The sequence below is a fragment of the Sapajus apella genome, unplaced genomic scaffold (assembly GCF_009761245.1).
Source record: "Sapajus apella isolate SASKATOON/1434 unplaced genomic scaffold, GSC_monkey_1.0 scaffold24, whole genome shotgun sequence".
Classification (NCBI taxonomy): domain Eukaryota; kingdom Metazoa; phylum Chordata; class Mammalia; order Primates; family Cebidae; genus Sapajus; species Sapajus apella.
This window is the reverse complement of record NW_022436964.1, coordinates 9,122,374-9,148,384: the sequence shown is the minus strand read 5'-3', so window position 1 is coordinate 9,148,384 and position 26,011 is coordinate 9,122,374. Positions and strand designations below refer to the sequence as shown.

General features: G+C 37.2%; 1 protein-coding gene and 1 long non-coding RNA gene across 8 annotated transcripts in view; both read left to right on the top strand.

Annotated features, from left to right (window-relative positions):
- The window catches only part of PCSK5 (proprotein convertase subtilisin/kexin type 5), a 463,699-nt gene that overhangs the window by 102,938 nt on the left and 334,750 nt on the right, over positions 1-26,011 (top strand). The window lies entirely within an intron of this gene.
- Positions 13,016-24,467, top strand: LOC116559787. The gene is made up of 2 exons (XR_004272622.1): positions 13,016-22,259; positions 22,297-24,467. It is a non-coding gene; the product is annotated as an uncharacterized LOC116559787 (long non-coding RNA).

Below are 26,011 nucleotides of genomic sequence, written 5' to 3'. Positions count from 1 at the left end.
GATCTTACCCCCACATATTTACCAGCTTCCACTGTTCCTGCTCTTAGTGATTAGATAGAAACCTGGATGTCATCCTTGACTCTACCCTTAAAGCCAATCCACCACAAAGTCAAAGCTGTTTTTTACCTCTTGACTCAGTTGCCATCTTTCCCCCCCACCTCCGATGACCTTTTAGTCTAAGCCATCATTCTCTCTCAACTAGACTACTACAACAGCTAGTTATCCAACTCCCGTTTTTTCTTTTTCTTTCTTTCTTTCCTTCCTTTCTACCTACCGTACTTCATTTTTTTCTTTTTTTTTGAGATGGAGTCTCACACTGTCGCCCAGGCTGGAGTGCAGTGGCACAATCTCGGCTCACAGCAACCTGTGCCTCCCGAGTTCAAATGATTTTCCTGCTTCAGCCTCCCAAGTAGCTAGGTCTACAGGCATGTGCCACCACACCTGGCAAATATTTCACATTTTTAGTAGAGACGGGGTTTCACCGTGTTAGCCAGAATGGCCTCTATCTCCTGACCTTGTGATCTGCCTGCCTTGGCCTCCGAAAGTGCTGGGATTACAGGCATGAGCCACCGTGCCTGGCCTCACCTCCCAGTTTCTACTTTTGAACTCTTCTAGTTTGTCTTCATATACTAGCCAGAGTGACTATTAAAACCCCAAACCAACCCAAAGAAAACACCTCCCCATTTAGTCACTTCCCTTTGCTTAACACTTCTGGAAAGACTTCCCCCTATTTTAAGAATAAAAACCCAAATCTGTACCATTGCCTTTAAGGCCTCAGATGATTTGTTCTCTGCTCACCTCTCCAAACATCTTGCAGTACTTCCTACTTCGCTTTCTGCTCTCAGCCCATAAGCCTTGTTTTTCTTCATAGAACATACCAAATTCCTTTCCTTCACAGATCCTTTACACATGCTCTCTCTTTGCCTCGATGCTTGTTCCATGCCCCTCTGCTGGGTTAATTCCAATGCTTCCTTGAGATCGCCGTAATCTTTTTTTTTTTTTTTTTTTTTTTTTGAGACGGAGTTTCACTCATGTTACCCAGGCTGGAGTGCAATGGCGCGATCTCGGCTCACCGCAACCTCCGCCTCCTGGGTTCAGGCAATTCTCCTGCCTCAGCCTCCTGAGTAGCTGGGATTACAGGCACGCACCACCATGCCCAGCTAATTTTTTTGTATTTTTAGTAGAGACGGGGTTTCACCATGTTGACCAGGTTGGTCTCGATCTCTTGACCTCGTGATCCACCCGCCTCAGCCTCCCAAAGTGCTGGGATTACAGGCTTGAGCCACCGCACCCAGCTGCCGTAATCTTAAGTAGCCAGGTCACCCACTGAATTTGCTGTATCACCATGCACACCCCTTTTTGTGCATTTAAGGCAATTTTAATTTCCCATCTCTCTGTTTGATCATGTGATAAACTACCCTTCTCATTAAATACGTTACATGGAGGAAGAAACCATAAAAATCATCACGGAATCCTTAATCCCTCACATAGTTCCTGACATATAATAGGCCTCTATAAATGTGTTGAATAAATGAATGGATTAATAAAGCATGAATAAGTAAAACATTATTTGTGCTGATGTTTATACTGTACTACATTTCTAGTTTACATTAACTTCAGTAAATGCTAGTAAAAGAAGAAATGGGTGTTTTATGATTTTTTTTGGTATGTTTTAGAAGAAGTTATGTGTTGGTGATTTTATCTGGGAGTGCTTTCTCTGATATCTCGAATTGGCAGTTGTGTTCCTGAGGTATTCTTGTAATTTGGTCCTCATATCTGGTGCATTTGCAACTGTCCTGCTTGGCCTCTAGTCACAGGGGACTGTTTCTTTAACTTAGGTCTGTGGGCTAGACGAAGGTCCTATCTGTTAATAGCTGCAAATGTTGATAATACTTTTAACGGGATTCACACACACACACACACACACACACACACACACACACACACACCTCTTCGATCTTGTTCTCTTCCCAATGATGATGACTTCACTAGGAAGAAAAAGTCAGTAATATTTCATATTTCTTCATTTGTTTTCTACCTGTTATTTCATTATGGGTAGTAATCATAATTTTCTGTGGTAGTTTGTGAAAACCTCTTTCTACTATGGCATTTTGAAAATTTACCATTTTCTTGATGAGTTAGACCTGTAAGACTTTCAAATACTGGCCCAAGGCTGTTTAGGGAGCCAAACATGTGAATGGCTGAGCTGGAGTAATAGCACCTCCTTTTAAAAAACAAAACTTTGTGTTCATTAAATCAGCAACACAAAATAAAAATGTTCATAATTAATAATTCCAAGAAAAATCAAACTTGTATCTCAGGCGTGGTCTGTATCTGTTCTACAGCTTGGGGAATCCCAACTGAATCAAAGTTTCTATGAAGAAGACTTTTATTAATGTATATATTCATTCATTAATTTATATTTGTTAAAGATTTAATTTTTCCAAGAACCTACAATATTCCTGATGCCAAGGATAAAATAGTAAATGAGTTGACCATGTTGCCTTCTTTAATGAGGCTTAAGGGGACCATTTTATGGGTAGGGGTTTGGATAATTTTTATTCTTTTGCCTAATCAGTTGATACTGGCCTACTGAGGGTTCATAGCAGAACTATAATTAATACTTGCTAATTAAGTTATGATAATTATGATAACTGTGATTTCATTGTCCCACATGATGGTTGTGATGGAAGTGGTTATATTAAGAATGTTAAATTAACCTAGTCAAACTGCTTTCAGAAGAGGCCAATAATTAATGATCCACTTAGGAAAATCATTTTGATAACATCTATTCCTGCCAGTGCATATTATTACAACCTTTTAAGAATTTCCTTGCACAAGATAGAACTTATTTCATACTGGTAATTTATCTTCTCAGCTTTGCTTTCAAAGAGTAAAAAATATGTGGGTAGTCTTGCCCTCTGGGCCCCTCTCTACCATTATGGTGGGTCTGTTAACAGAAACAAAGGTTTTTTTTTTAAATCAAAATCTTAGCTAGGATTTTTCTTTAATTAGTAACTCATTCTCTGTTTGAGAGCAGATAGGTTTGACCGTTGACCTGTCTTAATCTGCGGTTGTCTTCCTGAACATGTTGATTCAAGTTCTTTTATCAAACAGCTGCTCTGATGCCTCATTGCTCATTTACTTTTCACTCAGTATTGAGATTAGTTCTAGTGATCAAGGCACATTTTTCTGGCTTACTGTAACCTATCTCTCTGCCAATAACAAGGGTTCTTTTAGTAAATGCTCAGTAAATGTCTGTGGATCTAAAGAGATGAGAGAGCCGGTCATTTAGATTTCCTCATTTTACAAATTGACAGAACTGAGTTTGGCTATTTCTAAAAGGTGATTGTGCCTTCAGATGTCCTGTGTTGAGATTCAAGTTCTAAAATTATCTGAGACAGAGGCATCTGGAATGCTTCTTTTTCTTAATTTTGGTTGGCAGTGAACTTGGCCAGGAAATTAATGAAGTAAAAGGAATGATTTTTAGCAATCCAGTGATGAAAAGAATTGGAAAGAAGAAAAATACCTAAATTGCTTGGAGAGAAAGCATTAGCCATCATCAAATAGAATACACATGCACCTCAGTATGATTTTTTCCAATTTCTCCAATGTAAGGAAATCCTTGGTAGGCTGCCTCAGCCTAAGGTTGGGATTGTAGACAGTGGTGGATAGTCCAAAATGCAGATGATTCAAGCCAAAAGAGCTGCTCCACAGAAAGTGAAGTGAAATTAGTGAGACATACAGAAGAAAACTATTAATTCCTGAAACAGGATTTGATTGCTTAATTGCGTAGGTCAGAATTGAAATCAGGTTCAGAATGCAGACGTATTATGGTAGATGATGTGGACAGTCAAAAATGCATTCACCACTTATTCTTTCCGTGATTAAAAAGGAAAAATCTTGGCTGGGCATGGTGGTGCGTGCCTGTAATCCCAATTACTCAGGAGGCTGAGGCAGGAGAATTGCCTGAACCCAGGACGCGGAGGTTGCGGTGAGCCGAGATCGTGCCATTGCACTCCAGCCTGGGTAACATGAGTGAAACTCTGTCTCAAAAAAAAGGAAAAATCTGATGAGAAACCTAATTTCTTTGTTTATGCTAAAAAATGTCAGTCAGTTTGTCTGAATGGTGCCTATTCACACATTTGGTACAGAGTTACAGAATAATCTTAAACGACTGTTTGGAAGAAGTCTAGCTTTTGTTCTACTTCTTTTCTCTTTTAGTGTCCTGGTATGTTGAATTTGACCCTTATAAAAAGCCTGCTGGTATAGAAGTTCTGATCCAGACATACAAAATTAGTGTGTCTGAAGCAAAGTAACAGAAACTATGCTCAGGTAGCACAGAACTGTGTTCTTCTGATGGTTTCGTTGCATGGTTTCCTGAAACTTAGTTAAATTAGTGCCTTTAAAACTTGGTCTTTGGGTTTGTTACCTAGTGATAGAGAAATCATTTTTATCCTTTAGAGAACTCAAAGAAATTCAGCAGTATTCTCAGTAAGTTAAGCATAGCAGGTCCACATAAATTTTTTTCTTAGCTCATTCCTGTTCTGCTGAAATGTTTTAAATCCTAATTCTGACTTTTCTTTCATTACCCTGTGTCCCAAGCCCTTGCACTTAACATTCGCACATTTACACAAGCACACAAAAACAAACACTGTGCATGTTTTTGCAATTAGTGCTTACTTTGAATCAGGTGGTCTTTAAGAGGATTTAAAAAAAGCTCACAGACCACTAAATTAGAATGGTTCTAAATTGTAACTTATTTCAAGCCCTCAGCTCATGCTCAATACCAATCAAGTATGTTTTCAATAACTAGACATAGACTCTACTCAGATGGCTCTTTCTGTAATGGGTGATTCTACTCAAAAACACTTCCTTGTACTTTATCAGAAACTTACGTCACTTGGTCTAAATTCCAGGTTGGGGATCACATATTTAATCTGGTTGACACGCTTTCACTGTAAACATTATAGAAATCTTTTAGAAAATTTAAAGCAAAAGTCAGGAGACTCATATATAATGAACATCCAAATCTCTATTACAAACTTCAGTAATTATCAACTCAAGGCCAATATTCTTTCATTTATCGCCCCCTTTACTCGAATTACCTTAAAACAAATAGCACACCTCATTCATCACTGAATAGCCTAGTATGTATCTCTTTAAGATAGGATAGGAACTACTTTTCATTAAACCATGTTACTGTCACATAAAAATTAATTTCTTTATATTATCAAATATCCAGCCAGTTTTCAAATTTCCCTTACTGTCTTAAATTTTTTTTTTGTCATTTGTTTAAGTCAGGCTCCAAATAAGGCTTATATATTGTGATTGATGATATGTCTCTTAAAACTTCTTCATTTTACAGATTCCTATCCATTTTTTTTCTCCTTTGAAAATTTTGGGTTGAAGAATCTAAGTTATTTCAGGCTTTATGTTATCTGGATTCTGCTGGCTGCAATCTCATGGGGTTATTTTGCAAGTTCTATCCCTGATATCAATAAATTAGTAGGCAGGCAGAGCAAAAGGCTCAAATACAAGTTTAATTTTATTTTGAGAAGGTGAGGGAAGTCTGCTTCCCAGGTGATAGTGTGTGTTTCCATCTGTAGGTGCAAAATGTCTGCGTGTCTCTTCCTGTGATATTAGCAACCACCATCACCTAGATCTTTATAAGTGTTCGCTAAGGTTTACCAGATAATGATATTCTATGATTTCTTCTTCATTAACTGGCTAGAATACTTCTTTAAAGAGAAACTTCTCATCAATTATTTTTACAGTGAGATACATTTTCCATAGGAAGGGCAATATTAATCCTCAGTTCTTTCATTTTATTTATCAGGGTTATTTTCCTAGCATTCACTAACGGGCACCAATGAGGTGTTTTCCTAGTTTCATTACAAATTCATGAACTTAAACATATTTGATGTGTTTTATTTCACCGAAGTTGTAAACCTGTTCTTGCTTAAATTGCCCCATTTTTGGCTAGAGAAAGCCTATTCAAGTTGACTTCTAGGTCCTTTAATGTGAACCCAGTATATTCTTTTTCTGGCATAATAAACGCTTCCATTATTAGCTTGTATATTTTGTGTTCCAGGCCTGAAGTCAACCTTCTCTCTGAGACCCTTTGTTGTTTTTTTTTGAAACTCATATTTAGAGACCACAGTATGAATATTGTGATTCTCATTGCTGTTGGATTAATATTTAGGAGTTTTCAGTGCACAGAGTTGAGCATTTTTTTTTAACATATAAAGTATCCCATGAGTTTATATGGATATTTTCAATTTAAAATCAATTCAGTTTTACTCTCACCAATTTTACATCTGCATCTTTTTCCCACATGGAAAATTCTGTTCTCAGTGCCACCAACATAATTCCTCTTTGATTTTATCTCATGCTGTATCCAACACGCTCTCAGAATGACAGGTGTAACATCAGCACTGTGATAGCTGCCAATCACTTAAATTATACATAGTTCTTTTGTTTGTTTGTTTGTTTTAATATTTATTGGTAGAAACAGATCTTCAATGCATAGTTCTTATTGTCTTTAAAAATGTATCCCACACATGTCATGTGGTCAAGTTATTTCTTCAAAATTACTTGGAATATTTCTCTTTCTGCAAATATTTTGAAATGACTCTCATGCTGCCCAGAATCTTCTCAAGATCAGCTATCTTCAGTCCTTCAGAAAAAATCTTTGTTATATATTACATGATTTCAAGTGTGTTGTACCATCATAGCTTTTTTTTTTTTTTTTTTTGGCCAAAATAGTTTAGTTTATGCTCTCTCTGCTGTCATTGAAAAGTTAGAAAATATTAAAAAGATATGCATTACTGTAGCTTGCATAGGCAGTAGTAAGTGGAAGGTAGCAAAACCATCTGTTCCAGCAACCTGATGCCCTGGAAATAAGTATTCTATCTCAAAGAGATGACATTAACTCTACTAGGCCTATGCACAATAGCATATAATTGTTTCCTCTAACGTGTTTTAGAAAGGAGTGTGGTAAACTTGCCATTCTTTATTAGTCTGAAAGATGAGGTAAAGCAGGACTGGAAACATTTCTAATTGTAGAATTTTGTCCAAGAAAATGAAAGATTAGAGATCCATAATAATCAAACCTAATTCATTCTGAACAAGTGAAAGGGAATGTGCAGTGAACAAATCATTTAAACTAGTTGTACACACTAATGGGCATTGAATTTGTTCTATCCTCCCAGGACTAAGAACTAGGAGTTCCCTACCAGCTGCTCAATAAAGGCATTAATTTAATGTGTAACAGAAGGGAAAATGAAAGAGAGAAAGAAGAACTGTAATTCCCACAGAAGAAAAGTAAATTGGTAATGATTTTATTCATTCAGCAACGTTTATTGAATCCCTCCTGTATATCAGGTGTAATTCAACCTGCTGGGGATAACAAGTATGAAAAGGTTGTATACCCTGCTCACTAGCAGGTCATAGTCAAACTGGGAAATAGCTAACTTTATGTAATATCTAATAGTATAGTGCAGGCATGCATGAAGTACTGTGAGACCCTTGCAAATATGCTCAAGCATTTCAATCTTGTGAGAATCTTTAGTTTGACGACACAGGCCTCAAATTCCTAATGTGAGAATAGACATGTGTCATACGTCAAAATTATGTGATACAGGGGAGGATTTCCTTGCATGCAAATGAACAAATTTCACACAATTACCGCAAAAATTGCCTCCCTTGGAATACCACTTCTAAAGATTCTTAATAGGCATCTCCAAAAGCAAGTCATACTGATATGAACAAACGTAAGATTTATTTACTGCAGGAATTCTCATAGACTTTATTATCCTGATATGCTGTGTGAATTGGCAGAAGAGGTACAAGTAGACAGTATTTCCTTTCCTAACCTGTTTTTCAGTTTGTCCAGAGGGTACATTTTTACAGCAAAACATTGTGTCCATTGAGATTAGGTTGTAAGTGATCAGAAAATTCAACCCAAACTCAGAGCACGGAAAAAGTTAAAGAAGGAGGGAATTTACTGGCTTCTTGAACTCTGGCATGCCTCACTTGATCTCAGAGGTGAAGCAGGGCTCCAGAAACTCAATTCTTTCTGTCACTCAGTATAGCCCTGATCTCTCCCATTGCTGGATTCTCAAACAAGCCACCTGCACATCGTGGCAAAATAGCTGTCAGGAGTCCTCAGATCAAGTCTAATAGGAAAAAAGTGACAGCCTTTGCCTTGGTATGCCGAGAAAAATTCTCACAGGTACACACTTTCCTTTCCATCTCTCCTCACCTCTTTCTGTGGTCTGTTCTTGCTTTCTGACCACTGAGCCTTGAGTACCTTGTTAAATGCCTTTGGGACAAAGTGATTTAGTGGAAGAGTAGCTTAAGACATAGCAAGAGTCTAGAGAGGACTGCAAGGCTAGGGAAAGGAGGTCATCCCACCCCAGTAGAAATCTTGTGGCATGGACAGGAAACCTTATCACGTGTGTTCAATCATAAAGGCAGCTCTTGAGGAAAAGCCCTCACCAGACTTCTTTCAAGAAGAGCTAGCTCTCAGGCTGAGGTGGGAGGATCGCTTGAGCCCGGGAAGATGAGGTTTCAGTGAGCTGTGATTGTGCATCTGCAATCTAGCCTGGGCAACAGAGCAAAACCCTGTCTCAAAGAAATAAAAATAAAATTGTGTCTGTGATGGTTTTTACCTTTCAATAGTTTGTTTTAATAAATTTGAAATCTACAAACAAGTTGAAAGAGTAGTATAATGAACACATATTGACACCTTTATTCACCTGGATTTACCAAAAGTTAGTATTCATTTTTGTCTCTTCATACACACACAGAATGTTTCTTCTGAACTCTGAAAGCAAGTTCCAGACATTGTGAAAACACAGTCCAAAATATTGCAGAATGCAACTCCTAAGAACAGCATTCTCCTATATAACCAAAGTACCACTTCTAAGAAAATTATTGGTGATTTTATCAAAATTATTGTTCATATTCGGTTATCACAATTTTTTTTATAGATCTATCCCTTTTGATTCTAGAACCCAGGGTTATACTTTGCCATTATTTATTCCGTCTTTCTCTATTTATTTATTTATTTATTTATTTTCGAGACAAGGTCTCACTCTGTCACCCAGGCTGGAATGCAGTGGTGTGAACACAGCTCACTGCAGTAAAAAATTGCTGTGCTCAAGCAGTCCTCTGGAATAGCTAGAACTGCAGGTGTGCGGCACCACCACTGGCTAATTTTTTATTTTTATTTTTTTGTAGAGCAGGGTTTCATGTTCTGCAGGCTGGTCTCAACACCCCCAGCCTAAAGTGATCCTCCTGTCTTGGCCTCTCAAAGTACTGGAATTATAGGCATGAAACACTGAATCCAGCTTGTGCTATCTTTTTTAACTATTAATCTAGAAGAGCTTCTCTCCCTTACTGGAGGAGTGGGAAATTGGGGAGGATAGGAAGTGGTCTTTCATGTTGATGATTTTGATGAGGCCAGGCTCATGGTTTGTAAAACAAATCTTACTTTGGATGTATTTGATGTTTTATTATTATTGTTATTATTATTATTTGGTTTTTGTTTTTCTTTCTTTTTCAGTAGATAAGGGGTTGAATATTTTTCGCACAAAAACTACCTAGGGTCACGCTGCATCCTTTTCAGGGCTGCATGTCAGCTGGTATAACGTCAGAAGTTCCATTTTTTTGGTGATGTTAACTTTGTTCACTTGGTGGATCGAGATATCTGCTAGATTTCTCTATTGTAAAGATATTGTTTGTCTTTGTAATTAACAGGATATCTGAGGGATGACATTTTGAAGCATGTGCATATCCTATTCTCTGTCAATTTTCCCCCAAGATTTTTGCATTTATTGATGACTCCAACCTAAATAAATACACCAGCGCTTGCAAGGTGTTGGTTTTTCTAATTCTGGAATCCCTTCTTTACTCTGCTGTATTTTAAAAATGTCATTACAAACTCATGGATTCTGTTCAACTGTAATGATTCATTACTGACATCACTGGCTTTCTTTTTTGTTTCTGAAATTGGCCCTAGTTTGATGAATAGGAGACCTCTCAAGTTAACTCCTGTGTTCTTTCAAGAAGTTCCCATCAATGCTTCAGTACTTCTTCCTTTATGGCACAACAGAATGTTCACCTTGTATCTTCCCTGCTCCACACCTACAATAGCCATTTCTCTACTAGGTGGTTTCTTATGTTTAGGAATGGTGTTTAAAAGGGTGTCATTCATTCTAATGTCCTTTTTCAGCAGACAGAGCTAAGAAGATATATCTGGAGGTTATAGAGGTACCCCCAAATGCAATTCCATACCACAGGTTCTTCCTTTTCCCTTTCTGTCACAGTGAGAGTAATAGTTATGAACCATATCCATAAATTTACTACAGTACATGCAAAATACTGTTGGAATTATGAAACCACCACTGCTATCACCCACAGACTTAAGTACAATTTAAGATTTCTCTTTGTCCTTAGAATATATATTCCCTCAGGCAGTAGAGTCGGACTCTTCGGTTCTAAAGTTGCTTAATTAAATTTTTTTCTCTATGATTATATCATTAATTTAATATGTAGTTAGCTTAATTTGTTTCTATCCTGTTCAGTTTTAGAGCTCTCTCCCTCATCTTTATATATATATTTAATCTTATTATTTACTTAATTTTATGTTAAAATATGTAAAATATATGGTTCAAAGTAAAATACATATACTATATATGTACTTTTTTACATTTTGCTTTTATCGCTTAATCTATTCTTGGAAATCACTATGTTCATAGAGAACTTCATACTTTTATGCAGTGATATTCTGGTAGAGTTACTGTAATTTATTTAGCTACCAATGAGTGTGCAGGTAGGTTGTTTCCATATATTTTTATAAATAACTCCAGACTGAATAACCATGAACACATACTTAGTGGTTGTTTTTGTAGGTGTATTTTCATGCTATATTCCCTTCTACCTTTGGAATGAGCAGTCTACTGCTAGGAACAGTCTAATATAGCATTACTAGATATTGCTAAATCCCCCCTCATTAAGGGCTAGGATAGTTTACATTCTCATCAATCATGTTTGGATGCCTTCTTCCCCTCACCTGGTTCTGTTAGCAATTTTTGAAATTTTTGCTTTGTCATTCAGGCTGGAGTGCAGTGGCACAATCGTAGCTCACTGCTGCCTCAGATTCCCGGGCCTCAGAATCCTAAGTTCCACTGATCCTCCCACCTTAGCCTCCAAGTGGCTGGGACTACAGCCTCCCAAGTGGCCAGGAGTACACCACCACACCCATTTTTTCTTTTTTTTTCAAGAGACTAAGTCTCACCATCTTTCTCAGGCTTATTTTGGCTTGTTTGATGGGTGAGAAATGGTTTCTCTGTATATTTTATCTGGTATCAGAATCACAACCCTATGTTGCCCCAACTCTTTATTCTTAGGCTTTGAATTACTCTATTTGAGGTGTTAGATTTTGCTTTGTGAGACAATTTAATGTATTTTTTATTTAATAGAAATTTTTAAGCTCATTTACATGTATAAATATAACCAATAAATTTAATCTTATCTGACATTATTTTAGATTTTATGTATATGTAATTTATATTGTGTTACTGTGTTTTGTATGGGGTCCATTCGTTGTTCTTTTGAAGTAATTGATTTTGGTTATGGGGAAGGTTGTATTATTTTAGTGATCATTAAACGTAACTTTTATTTGCTTTTGGTTTCTTTTTCCTCACTTAATCTATATTTTGTTTTTCAGCTTTAAATCAGATCCATTGAGTCTATCTATGAAACAATTCATTAGCTTAGTCTATTTTATCATTTCTGTGACCTTTCTCCTTCTATTTTAAGTTCATTATTTCTGTTTTGTCAGAACACATAACACATGTTTGCTTACTCTTCCTCCACTCTGGTTTCCTCCTTTGCTTTTATCTTAGATTTGCAAATAAATGTTTCAGACCCCATCAGCTCTTTTGCCAGTCATATCTTGGTTGGATGGAACACATTGCCATTGGGTTCTTAATTGTATAAAATGTTTTCTAGAGTCTTGATATTGGAAGGATAACTTCACTGATAGTTTTTTCCCCTGCAAGTAACCCTTTTGTTTGTTTGTTTGTTAGTTTGTTTTGGTGTGGAGGTCCAGGAGACTTTTTTTTTCTTAAAGTGTAGTGTTAAAAATTAGGCACAGGTACAAGCGTATTAGGTCTTCTTTGCCAGTTTTCTTTATTAGTTACTTTCTCTTGAATACTTTTGACCTCTATGTTGCTTTTTGTTCTCTTACCCATGTTTATGCCTTTCCTCAATGATCCTGATGGTATTTTCAGTTGAATCACTTCTCTTTCAGACACCTTGTAATTAATTTTTATTTCTAATATAGTTTAGTGTTCAGTTTCTTTCCAGGGTTTAATTAACTCTGGTTTTACAACTTTCTGGTATTTGTTTTGTCCATATATTTTTAAAATATTTCTTTGAGCTACATTTCCATATCTTCAGATTCTATATCAGTGTATTTCACGTAGGTTTAGATGTGTTCCATTTTTGTTCTGTTGCAAATTTTTGAGTAGAATTGTATTGACCTGCAATATTTTGATTGTCTTTTTATACTTTGTTGTTATAGAACATTGGGTGGATATTTGTCTACATGTCTGTATGCATTTTGAGATGTTCTGTTTTCTTAGATCATTAGTAGCAATTGCGTATAGAAAGAGGTAGGAATTTGAATGACTTTTTAAGTCTCCTAGTTCAAAAGAACAACAATATTTTCTTATATAACCAAACAGTAAGAATCATTTGGTTCTATCTTGGAGGGAGTGAGAGGAGGGTAGATGGCCTTCTGACTTAGTGATTCTCCTTTGCTTTAACATGACTTCTGCTTTTCATGACTTTCTTTCTTTTGAGACAGGGTCTCGCTCTTGTCTAGGCTGGAGTGCAGTGGCATGATTATGGCTCAATGCAGACTTGACCTCCTGGGTTCAAGTGATTCTCCCACGTCAGTTTGCTAAGTAGCTGGGACCACAGGCACCTGTCACCATGCCTGCCTAATTTTTTTTTGTATGTTTTATAGACACAAAAAAAATAACATGGTTTAGCCATGTTGCCCAGGGTAGTCTCAAACTCCTGAGTTAAGGTGATCTTCATCACTTTCTTATCTCTTTCTCCACCAAGTCTTCAAGGAGTTTCCATTCTAAGTTGCTCCTTCACTCCCAGAACTGGTGCCTTTGTATAATTTCCGTCTCTGCTAGTTTGCACTCTGAGCTTTGTGCAGGTCTCAGATCTGTTCACCTTATTTCCCTGCTGAGGAGGGGCGTTCTCTGTAGAACATTATTCTATTTGTGTCTCATCACTGGGCTTCTGCTTCCTTTTACTTTTCTGCTGTCTTTATCTGACTTTCTGCTCTGGAGTGATCTAAGAGCGGGTTCTGCTGGATTTGAGTAATTTTTTTCTTCTGCTTATGTGTAATCTGAGGTTGTTGTGTTCTCTTTTTCCTAGTTATGATATAAATCTGTGTAAACATTTTTATAGTTTCTCCTTGTTTTATCCTTATATTGTTTTTGAAGGATGCATGGGGAGATTAAGATTTAGATGGCTTTCATTATCCTGTTGAAACCAGGATTAGATTCTTCAGATCCTATCTGGATGTGAAGCAAACAGAACACTGCCTATTTCCTTCTCAGTGGATTCTTTTTGTTTGTTTTTTGAGATGGAGTCTCGCTCTGTCACCAGGCTGGAGTGCAGTGCAGCAATCTTCGCTCAGTAGCGGGGACTACGGGCGTGCACCACCACAACCGGCTAATTTTTGTACGTTTAGTAGAGGCAGGGTTTCACCATGTCTGGCCACCAGGTTTGGCCAGGATGGTCTCTATCTTCTGACCTTGTGATCTACCTGCCTCGGCCTCCCAAAGTGCTGGGATTACAGGCACAAGCTTTGCTTTCCTTCTATAGGCGTCTTAATTCTTCCTTAAGAAAGATAAATGCAGTTGATTAACGTTGGAGATGTCATAGGATAAATTATTATTACGCTGTAAAGTTACCCTCTCTTAGACTGGTGGCACTAAGGGTTGTCAGATGTAGAAAGTGAAAATAGATGTTAATTTGAATTTCAGATAAGCAGTGAATAACTTTTTAGTATAAATATGTCCCATCCAATATATGGGATCTACTTAAACTAAAAAAGTTTTTCTTCTTTATCTGAAATTCAAATTTAACTGGGGGCTTTTGTATTTTATCTAGCAGCTCTCCTTTAGGGAAAGAAATGTTTGTTACCGTTTTTCACAGTCCACGTGGTACCTAGTATGATACCTGGGATGGTGCTGAGCAAAAAGCATGTGCAAAATGTTTGTTGAATTAATGCTACAAATTTAATTTAATAAGAAACTTCATAATCATAATGTTATTTTCTAATGAAATGTGAGGATAACAACAAAAATGTTCAGTGCAGTTCTATTCAATCTCATTTCCAGTTGGACTAAGACATTTATTTTTTTCAGTTATATGAATTGATGTTCTACTTAATGGTGTTCTTCATGTTTGATTTTTCAAAAAACCTTTAAAAATTCTGCTACCTTAAACTGTCATATATATATATGAGAGCTCGATCATATATTGCTAGATAAGTGGAGTGAAAGTTAGATTGATAAAATGCAGCAATCACAAAAGCTAAGGAATAACCGTATTTCAGACAGTGTCTTTTTTTTCTACCCTACAATCATACTTCATTATTACCTGCTTTATATCCCTACGTTTACGTTTATGTAGCTCTGGTGGAGATGACCTAATCTCGGAGAAGGTAAACTGTCTCCTAGCCCTAGGGAATAAATGGGATGAAGAAAGAGGTATACCAGTGACCCAGTTTTAGCCAATAACAACTACTGATGAAGCTGATACTGAGGAATTTCTTTCTCTTAGGAGAGAATGTCTTTTGTGACGTCTTTCCCTCTGCTTGGGATTCTGATGAGGGATATCATACAAGGAGCTGTGGCAGTTATCTTGAAATCAGGAGGCACTTTCAGAGGAAAATGGGCCAACAGCTGAGTCTGGTGGCGGCGAACATAGTCTGGTTCCATAATGAGTTCATTAACTCGGAGTCACCAACTTTCAGATTAACTGGATGATAATTAAATGCCTTTTCTGAGAATGGTTAATTGGGGCTTTTTTTTCCTTGCAGCTAAAAACATTCCAAGCTATGAATAGTACAAACTTATCACTAGAAAGTAACTTAAGGAATTTATACGTTAAACGAATCCTTGTAAAGGAAGTGTTATTTTTTGTTTGTCTTGGTTAGAATCTTTGGAGTACTGTGATCTGTCACTTTATTGTTCACTGTGCCCTTTCTTCCATTTTAATGAAAAATAAGGTGTTGGAGAATAAAGTGGGAAGGGCTGCGTTTTGCTGCCATGTCCGATGAGCAGCTTTTAGGGTCTCTGTAAGTCCAACTTAACATCTTTCAATATCTTTCTCCACTTTTTCCACCATGGAAAGCCCTACTCTAAATGATCAGTGAAAACATACCACTGTCAGACATGAGGACGTTTTGGACTTTGACTGTCTAAGGTGTTTATCTTAGTTATCCATGAAGAGCTTACTAATTAGAAAGGAAAGACAACGTGCTTGGAAAACCATGTTCTAAAATATGTACGTGGGCTGCAGAATGTGGCTGTGGAAAGCTGCTACCCCAGTGTTGAACTTAATTGTGTTAACATTATTCCTTTCATTAATGAATGGAAAAAAATGTGGTTTAGGCTCCAGAAACAGCATTCCAGTTTACCTTGAATATGCCACTGTAAGAGATTAGGAGTTGCTATAGAGAAAGTTCAGTGTCCTTGCTCTATACATGAAGATGCGTCGCTGTGTGGATGGTGACTTTTCTGGAATTACTATTTTTATCTAACAAGAAATTCTGTTGGATGCTATTAAAGCAAGTTGCTTGGTTAAATTCTTGAAAGGATTCGACATTTTTTGTTAATAAGAAAAACATTTGCAATTACGCTTGCTAGTGGAGGATAAAAACGAGTTCGTTTTCTTGCTCATTATACTCCAGGGTCTGGAGAGAATCTCTCCAGGTCGAAGAGGCAATCTTCTCTGTAGGTTCCTTTATTGAGTGGCTAATCAAATGCATTGTGGGATCCTTCATCTTTTCTGAAAGCTTCTGCTGCTTGCCACTGTGCAAGAAGTCCTGGACATATTATTGGCCTGTCCAAGCAAAATGTTTCATTTTCCTTGTAAGCAACTTTGTAGATTTTATACTAGTTTACATCTTCAAGTGGACAATAAAAGCAAAGATGTCAGGTAGATTCCAACAATTATTTTTACTGAGTCTAGAAGGAATGATATTGAAGCACGCTTTTTAGTGGCTATCAGTATTCATTTTGCTGATTGTCAGAAGTGAGACTGTTTTTGCTTTGCCCTGTAAGTAGATTCATTTTTCTGTGGATACATCACAGCAATAGCATATTATCATACTTTTGAAACATCACACATATCACAGTGTGGATCGTTTTTGTCATAAGTAGTTTTATTTGTTTTTAATTTTGTATTTGAAATGTGGAAATGTGTTTTGTTTTGCTTTTAAATTTTAAATGACAGTAGGTTGGGGGCCTCAATTTTGCTCTAACTTGCTCTTCCATGGTCAGAGTTTATTGCCTGATGCCTATAAAAGCCTCTTTCCAAAATGAAGTTTCAGTGTTCATTGAATAAATGTCAGCTCACTAACAGAAAAACTGTAAAGAACTCAGGGTATAAATTTAATAACACATTTCCCTTAATGTCATCCAAGGTCTCTCTTTTATTTTCTTCATAACTATTACCGTGATCTCTAATTATAGTTTGTCTTATTTGCCTACTTATTTATTATGCATCTGCCCAAATTTGAATATCACCTTTACGAAGACTAGATCATGTGTTTTCTCATTCCATAATATAGACTTAGTGTCTAAAAGGCATTTAATATGTACGGTTGGAAATTTTTAAAAATGAACACACACACACAGGCGAATAAATACATGTTTCGACAGTTTACAGATGTAAAATTAATGTAACTGTCATTACTCTAACTATTATGGGATAAGCCATCATGCAATAGATACATGTCCTTCAGAAGGACTTTTAGATAACTCAACTATGACAGACATTAATAACTAAATCCTACACATCAGATTGAAAATTCTCCCAGTGTTCACATGAATGAAAAAGCCCATATTAACATCTATGTCAGTCACTCCTTCAAATGCCTTTATCCCCAGTGGACATCTGACTACAAAGTATGGGAGGCCCCAAGTGAAAACCACACAGCTCATCCTACTCAACCCATAGAATTGTGAATGGTAATAATAAATTATTGTTTCTGGCCATTACATTTTGGGATAGTTGGCTTGTGCAATATAGGAAAAACAGAAAGTTGGTAATATAAACTTCAACTATTGATACTGAGTTATATTCCTTTTCTAAGCAGCACACCTTTATTTGAGATCATTATGTGTATTAGACATGCCCTTTGATTATATAAAAACATAAAGATGAGTTATACTGAAAGAAGTTGTGTCACTAGGAAAAAGAAAGATTTGCAAGAAAGCAAAGTTGAATTCAAATTTTGTCTGCAACCAGTTAAGGTGCATGTGGGTCTTAAGAAACCCTACCTCTTCTGCTACAGTTGCTTGATTTTATACTCCGCCCTGGTTTCCAAGCTTCCTTACCACAGTCCCTTTACATTTCTTATAGAAATAAATGTATTTTGGATAATAACTTATTAGAGGTCATGGTGAAAATCCTTTAGAACCATTAGAATATTCAAAAAGTTGAGCCTGAAGTCTCATAGATCTGGAGAGGAGCAAGGTCAAAAAATCTGAAAAGACCCATTTGAAATTCTGCATCCCCCTTATTTGTAGATACAATTTCAATACACTAAGAAGTCTTTTTTGTCTTTTAAGTTAACTACCTTAGCACCTTAATTTGAGACAGAAATCAGGGGGACCACTGTTAATGTTTAATACCAAATGTCTGCTGCTGTCTGATGAGTTTAAACAGGTTAAACTTGTATTTTACTAGGAAATTCCAAGTGGTTCCTATTCTTGGAGGGACCAAGACCATGTAATGATCATGTGCCCATCACTTGAATGTGCACAGCTTTGTTGTTTTGTGCATTTGATCCTCTCCATCCCTCGGTGTCCTCCTCTTTTCATATGTATACCACCTGTGTGACTTAGCTTTGAAAATATCCTTTGAAAGCATCTTAGCTGTGGAAGTTTTAGGGGTTGACTTAAGGAAGCTGAAGTGGCTTTTACTGTTTAGAATTTCTGCAGAGTCCTGGAAAGAGATGTAGCCTTCAGTAAAAATCTGTGAGAAATTGAAATGTGATAGAACTTAGAGAGCAAATTTATGTATTATTTTTCTATTTATTTGTCTTTCTGTTCATCCATTCGTTCATTCATTCATCCATCCATTGAAAAGATAATGATTATGTTGTCAAAAGCTGAGTGCAGAATGAATGAAGGTTTGGAGGAATATTATGTAAATATATCCCTGTGCAGCTTGATTTGTTCAACTGAAAAATGGATGGTTTTCAGTTGCCATTATATTTCATGAGATTACTTTAGTCATTTATGAAGCAATGTAAATGAAGAAAGGTAACATATTAATAAAGTTGTTTTTTAGTATTTTTGAATGATGTTTAAATTTCCTCTCCTTGACCTTATATGTCTCCAACACTAGAAAAAAAATTATTTCCTATAATGTTTTCTCAACTTTCTTTTTGTGACTTTGAAGAAATAAAAATAGTGGGAACTGAAGGCAGTTGGTTGTGCTTATCCAAGCCACACCACATTCTATTCACTTTTTAAAAAGGAAAAGGTGCTCCATTCTATGAGCACCGCTTCCTGAGACCTCTGAATAAAGAGGAGGCAGAGGTTTCTGAGCAGATTTATGCTTGCGGAATTTTGCAAATAATATAAACAAAAAATTACATTTTAGGAAATAATGGGAGTTGCTTACTGCTCATGTTTCCATAATTATTAAATAATGCAATTCAGTTGCTTCTAAAATTCATTTTTATGAGCTCCAGCATAGGAATTGTTTCTTGGCATATAAACACTTAAGAAAAACATTTTAATTGAGATCCTTCATAAGCAAACACAATTAACTAATTTACTAATTGTACAATTTGTGGGAGAGAGTAATGTGTTAAGAAATATTTGATTTTTGATTCATAGCCAGGAAGAAAGTCATTTGGCAAAACTGAATTTCCCCTCAACTTACAGTAGAATTGTTGCATGACCTAAAAAGGATAACAATATTCAAATTGAGCCATATACCAAAACCAGAGGAAAGTTGAACAATATTCACTCTGCCATGCCTTGTTGTTCCAAGGGAAACAAACTTCTGCATCCCTGAGCTCCTCCCTCGACAGTAGAGATTTCCCACCAGACTTACAAGCTCACCTCTTGCTATGTTACATCTCTCTGACTACTTCTGCCAGGAGGATTGAACATTGTTAGTGGCATATTAGAATAATCAGCAACCCCAAATGAATGTCTTCTCTTCTCGCATAATTCCCTCTGAAGGCTTCAGTCCCTGCACATTTCCTGTGTTCTTTCTTATACCTTTACATTGGCAGAGTTGAATAAGCGGGTGCCCTATTATGAGTCAATGTGCAAAAGATGAAGATTTCTAGATCTTATTTTCACTTTCTTTATTACCTGTTTTATATGCATATATATATATGGAAATATATATATATGGAAATGCATATATATATATATATATATGGAAAGAGATTTATCATGAAGGATGGGTTTATGTGATAATAGAGGCTGAGAAGTCTCATGATCTGATATCTGCAAGATGGAAGCCTCGGAAAGCCATTAGTTCTAGTCTAAGCCCAGAAGGCACAAGAACCTGGAGAACCAATGGTGTAAGTCCCAGTCTGAGTCAGAAGACAGGAGAAGCAGGAGCACCAGTGCCCAAGGGCAGGAGAAGATGAATGTCTTAGCTCAAGCAGAGAAAGCAAATCCACTCTTCTGACTTTTTTTGTATTCTGACACTCAACAGATCAGATGATGCCCACCCACATTGTGTGGACAGTTTTCTCTTACTCCATCTATTCAAATGCTACTCCCTTCGGGAAGCATGTGAACAGACACATCCAGAAATACTATTTACCAGCTATCTGAGTATTCCTAAACCCAGTCAAGTAACACATAAAATTAATCGTCATGGCCTCTCAAAAAATATTGATTTATGAATTATTGAGTATTTTTGTTATGAACATTAATGATTATAAAGATATAATAATATAGCCCAAGTGGCTTGTAATTTCACTAGGAAGGTAAAACACATATATAACCAAAGATGACTAATACGAAGAGCAGTGGATGGGTGAGCAGAAAAACACTGGGCTTTCGTTGAAAAGAATGTTCAGTTGAATGCCCAGGGATCTTAGAATTTGCTTTAGAATCATGTATTAGACAAATTTAGGTGTTCTCATTGCCTTTCATCCCCCAGTTACACAGCCAACTCCCAGATAAGCAGCTTCAACTTGGGGCACTGATTTTCTCCTGCCTTTCTGGTTTGGCCAACTTCCCTCAGATTGATAACCTTGAATATTAGTGAGCTTTTGTTGCGTAAGAAACCACGCCCTGCGCACCTATCCAGCCTCAATTCTTCCCGTTTTTCTCATCTCCCACCTCACCTTTTATAACCTGTATTCTCTTGCTATATTGACTTTCCTTAAACACTCCAGTCTCTCTATGATTATTTTGTACTTTTACCCTCATCCCCCACTTGCCATTTGGCTAGTCAGCTTGTATTAGAGGCTCAGTTTAAATGTTATTTTCTCTAGAAAGTGCTCTTAGCCTACCTATACTTTCCCCTAATTGGGTTTCATGTTCCCACAATATCCTGGCAACCTGTGTTAATAATACCTAACATGTATTGTTAAAGGGCAAGTCGGGGATGGAGAGGATATGTTCCATCTTGGTAAAGGAATGGACTGACCATAATGTACCACTGGGTCCACTTTCTGTACCTCATGGACAATTTTTTGGAATTGCTTGTCTGTCGCATGGACTGGACTTCAGGTACCTAACAATAGGGACAGTGTCATGCCAGTATGGTGACTGGAATGTAGTAAGTGAGAAGGAAAAATGACAATAGAGATGGAGGCAATGGTTTCAGACCTAGATTTCTGAAACCTGACTCAGTTTTTTGAACTGAGATATTTGAGATTGGTGTGAACCCTGGAAGCTCCAGAGAGCACTACATATAAAAGATAAGCTTGTTCTTGGTGCTGCAGAAATACCCACTAAGTTTTAGGAGCATTAGTTACTGTTGAGCACCAAGGCCTGGTAATAGAGTGGAAAGCAGTTCTCCAAACACTAATATGAGACTTGTAAAGATTCCTTAAAGGGAGACCTTTAAGGCTTGTTGATTTATTGATATTTATTTTGTTAAGTAGTTTTAAGACTAAATGGTTTCTAACGCAAGATGGGTCAAGTTTGGAAAGATTCAAAGAGGGTCACAAAATGTACAAATGAGAAATGCCATCCACTTAACGAAATCTAAAGACCGTCTAGTTAGACTTTGACTGCTGTGCTTTGATTTCTTAATCCTCAATTATGAGTAGAATTTTGGAAATGGATTTATTCTGCTTTCTTCTCTATAAGCCTATCTTGTACACCACAGCTGCCTTCTCCCAACCTCCACTATTTGCTGATGTTCTCTTGGCGTTATGTCTGGTGCTCTAACATTTTCTAACTGAGAAATGATCTGATGTCAAGATTCTATCATAGTAGTTGGGAACCATGGTTCTAGCAGAGGTGGAATAGTGGTATAAATGTGTGGAGTAAAAAGGATGATTCATAGGAGACCGAAACTTTCAACCAGTATACCAAAAGGCAATTACACGCTGTTTCCTACTTGTGCACCCCATCCCCAGGCCCTGTTCCCCAGCTCTGGCTCACAACCTCAAATGTAAAATAATTCAGGTCATCCCAACTAACCTTACTAATGATTAATTGCCCTTTCAAGTTTGCCTGATCTGTCTCTCCAATGAAGAAAACCATCGTCTTTTTATTTTATCATAATTGATCTCCTTTTTTAGTTTTTTGAAAAAAAGCTAAAATGTTCTTCCCTAACTCTTAGGAATACTGATGCCCCTATATAGGTGCTGCCATCAGTAGTAGCATGATCGTAATAAGAGCAACCAATTGTTATGTACTTTATCTTTTTTATAGCAATTGTCTGTGTTCAAACTACAGATGAGGTTTTAAGAATTTAGGTGAGTTGACACTCAAGTCATACAGCTGGAAAGTCACAGAGGTAGAATTCAAGCTCTCCTCTGCCTGATTCCCTTTAGCTCACATCCTTAGCTGCTCTGCTGAATTTGGTGGTGTTAAAATGTATTGGGCCTCCGTGGGATTTCCGGTTAATCCACAGACTGAATAATCATCCTGTGAATAATTGGACAGAGCATCTATTTTGTCTTGGGGGCAGTTGTGTATGTATGTGATAACCAAGGATTTGAAATTCACCAAATTGACTCATAAGTATTGTAATAAACATCTTAGGACTTAACTACCTTGATTTATATTTCTAAGAATTTTAAAGGCACCTGCAGTTTTGGAGGCACAGAATCTGTACTTCATAAAACCCAAGAAGAACACATCAATTTATGGTCTTCCTTGCACATGTCAAATGTTCATTTATAAAACGTAATCTTGAGAAGGAAAGTTTAAAGAAGGTCTCCACCAAAAAAAAAAGTAAAAGGGAGTGAAATGATTGTCTGAAACTGCAAAGAGAACCAAGTACTGAGAAGCAGATGTCAGACCCATTGGAAGGCATGACTTAATCAGAAATAGATCAGGACTAACCATAGCGGGCTGTTTCCAGTGGTACCCTGGATTGGCCTTCTTTAAGTCATGAACATTGATTGTTACACGTTTAGAAATTTTGCAGTTGTGGTGGTTTAATACTAATCATGATGTGAATATTTACACTGGAAATTGGGAAACACTACACATAAGGGCTATTTTTTAAAGCAGGGGTCCCCAAGCCCTGGCTGTGGACCAGTACTGGTTGTGGCCTGTTGAGAAGTGGCCTGCACAGCAGGAGGTCAGTGGCGGGTGAGCATTACCTCTGGAGCTCCTGTCAGATCAGCAGTGCCCTTACATTCCCAGAGGAGCATGGACCCTGTTGTGAACTGTGCATGTGAGGGATCTAGGTTGCATGCTCCTTATGAGACTTCAACTAATGCCCAATGATCTGAGGTGGAATAGTTTCCTCCTAAAGCCACCTCCCCACCACCACGTTGGTGGAAAAATTATCTTCCACAAAACCAGTTCCTGGTGTCAGAAAGATTGGGGACCACTGTTTTAAAGAACTGATTTACCAGCACTTTATTGCCTTTTTAATAAAGAAGTCAACTTCCTGTTGCTAAAAGTTTTCAAATATAAACCTGGTGCTTCTAGAAAGATATGATACAATAAATGGAATAAGGGGAATACATTCCACTTTATCCCTGGAAGTACTCATCATGGTGCTTAGGCCAGAGTGATTTCTGTTATTTGAGTTTCTTTACTGGAACCTTTCTCCAGCACCCGTGGCTTGTCTACTCCTTATCCACCTTTATCTGAATTTGCTTGTGTTTGGCCCTCCTCTAAGCCCTTTCTGTTTTAGTTTTAACACAAGAGTTACCTAGTTCTATGCTCTGGTGTCAGACTGCTTAGATTTGAATCCTAATTTCACATTAGCCAGCTGTTTGAATTCTGGAAGGTTACCTAGGCTGATTAAGTCTCATTTTCTTTATCTGTTAAAAGCAGATGACAAAAGTACCTCTCACAAATGGTTGTTCTAAATTTTAAATGATGGTAATCCATGTAAGGTGATTAGTAAAATGCTTGGCCATGGTAAGGACCTCGTAAATGTTAGTTATATTTTCATTTAAGGAATATCAATTTTTTTTAACTTCTAACAACTCTTGAACTCCAAATTTTACAAAGAATTTCAAGTATATGTACACTTTACCTAGTTGACTATATATGATTCTTCATTTGTCTGTAAAGCAGGTTTTTGTATATTTAATTTTATTTTCTTGTTAATGTTGTATAGTCAGAGATGAAGTCTTGTAAGCCACTGTGTCAGTAATAATGAACAATAGATGTTTTCATTCTTAGCAGAATATTGACAGGATTTGAATTGGCAGTTCACTGGAGACCCTCAGAACTTAGAGAAATTTAAAAAATATAATACCAAAGGCCCGCCACCTACCCTCATCAGCACCTCCCACCTCAGTCTGAAGAAAATGATGATGAGAACAAAGGTGTTTATTTGGGGTATAAACTGTCTTTCATTGAACTGTGAGATGTTTATGAAGACCCAAAAGAAGTGGACATACCCAGAGTGGTTTATGAGTAGAATAGTTCATAACCCTGGTATAGAAAAGGCCATTTCTTGAACTCACAGAAAAACGTCCTTAAAATTTCATTCCAAAAAAAAAAAAAATACAAGCTGATATGGATAAGAAAGTGGGAGACTTTGTGGTAACCATTGTTTCTTCGGGATATTTTCTGGTTTACGGTCCAGTGTCATTTCTAAATACTTAAATACAGTGCATTACTGAAATACAGCACATTATTTAGAACTGAGGATACCTACATTTACTATAAATATTTATCTTGCATATACTGTGCACATATGTAGTTTTCAGTAGCTTCAAATATGCTGGAAATTTCTGACTGGCCCCTTTGGTGACCACCATGCTGTGGGCTGTATGTGTGGTAATACAATTCCAGACACTCTTTAGTTTCAGTTCTGGCAGAGACGACCTCACCATGGCTGTTGATGTATGAGGGAATCACGGCTAATATGTGTTCCTTTTGCCTCTGGGTGCTGCTGTAACATAGATTCCTGGCAAGTAATTGGGGCCTAGTTTAAAGACCATTTCAACTAGGCGCTTAAGGAAATGAACTCATTTTCATCTTTGGTCAGTGTTGAGTGACATCAGTATTTCCCATAGTCTTTGCTCTCTGGATTCTTGAGGTATAGGAAACAACTCCATTAGAAACACATTTGGAAGCCTGGCCTACTTGATATATATTAACAGTCTAAGGTTCACATTCAGGATTTAGAGTTCTGATTTAAATGCCCTCTGACCTTACTTCTAACATTTGCAAAAGACACCCTAGGCGTTAACATTCTTTTTTGTCCTCTGTATTTTGGCTGCTTTCTATATTAGATTGTTCAAATGAAAGCATCAATTGGATATTTCCTCTCCTTCACCTCCTACCATGGTGACATACATAAAGAAAACAAGCAAAAAGGTGGTACAAGAATATTTAATGGTAAAGTCAGATTCCACAGAAACAAAGGTGGAAGAAAGGAACCTAGTTGCTTCACTTTTAACACACATGTTTTCCGTAGACGGCTGGTTTTCTTCAGTTTTCGTAATTACAATTTCAGGCAGCATCCCTCCACTTCAGGCTGGTTATCCCATTTGTGGGTTACCCATTTCCTGTGCATTTCCTTCCTCCGACCCACCTCTTGGCCACATTAACATTACTTCATGTCACAATCGATACCGCAGGTGGCCACAGCAGGTTTTGAAAGGAAAATGGAATAAAAACCTGTCAAGGTTGCTTTGTGTTAAATTAAAATATTTGGTGAGGAGAGGCCCAAACTCTTGGCCAGAAGGAGGCTTCTGAAAAACGGAGGCATTTCAGACATCTACACTAGTTTTTTAATCAATCTTTGTTAACCAAGTGTTAGCTGGCTGTGTATCTTGGAAGAAGTCAGAGCAATACACATATGTACTGGAAATAAAGTTGAGAATATGCCCTTATTTATGGGGTATCATTAGCCATTGTTTCTGAAGTCCTAGGCGAGACTTACTTTATTGCATGGTCTTCAAGAGACATGTATATAGTCAGGGAGACAAAATTCACACCCAAGATTCAACAGTCAACAACAGTTCAGCAGAATTTACTGGGTCGGTGTTGGTTTGCATAGAACAGAGAGAGACAGAGGGAGAGACACACAGAGAAACTGTGTG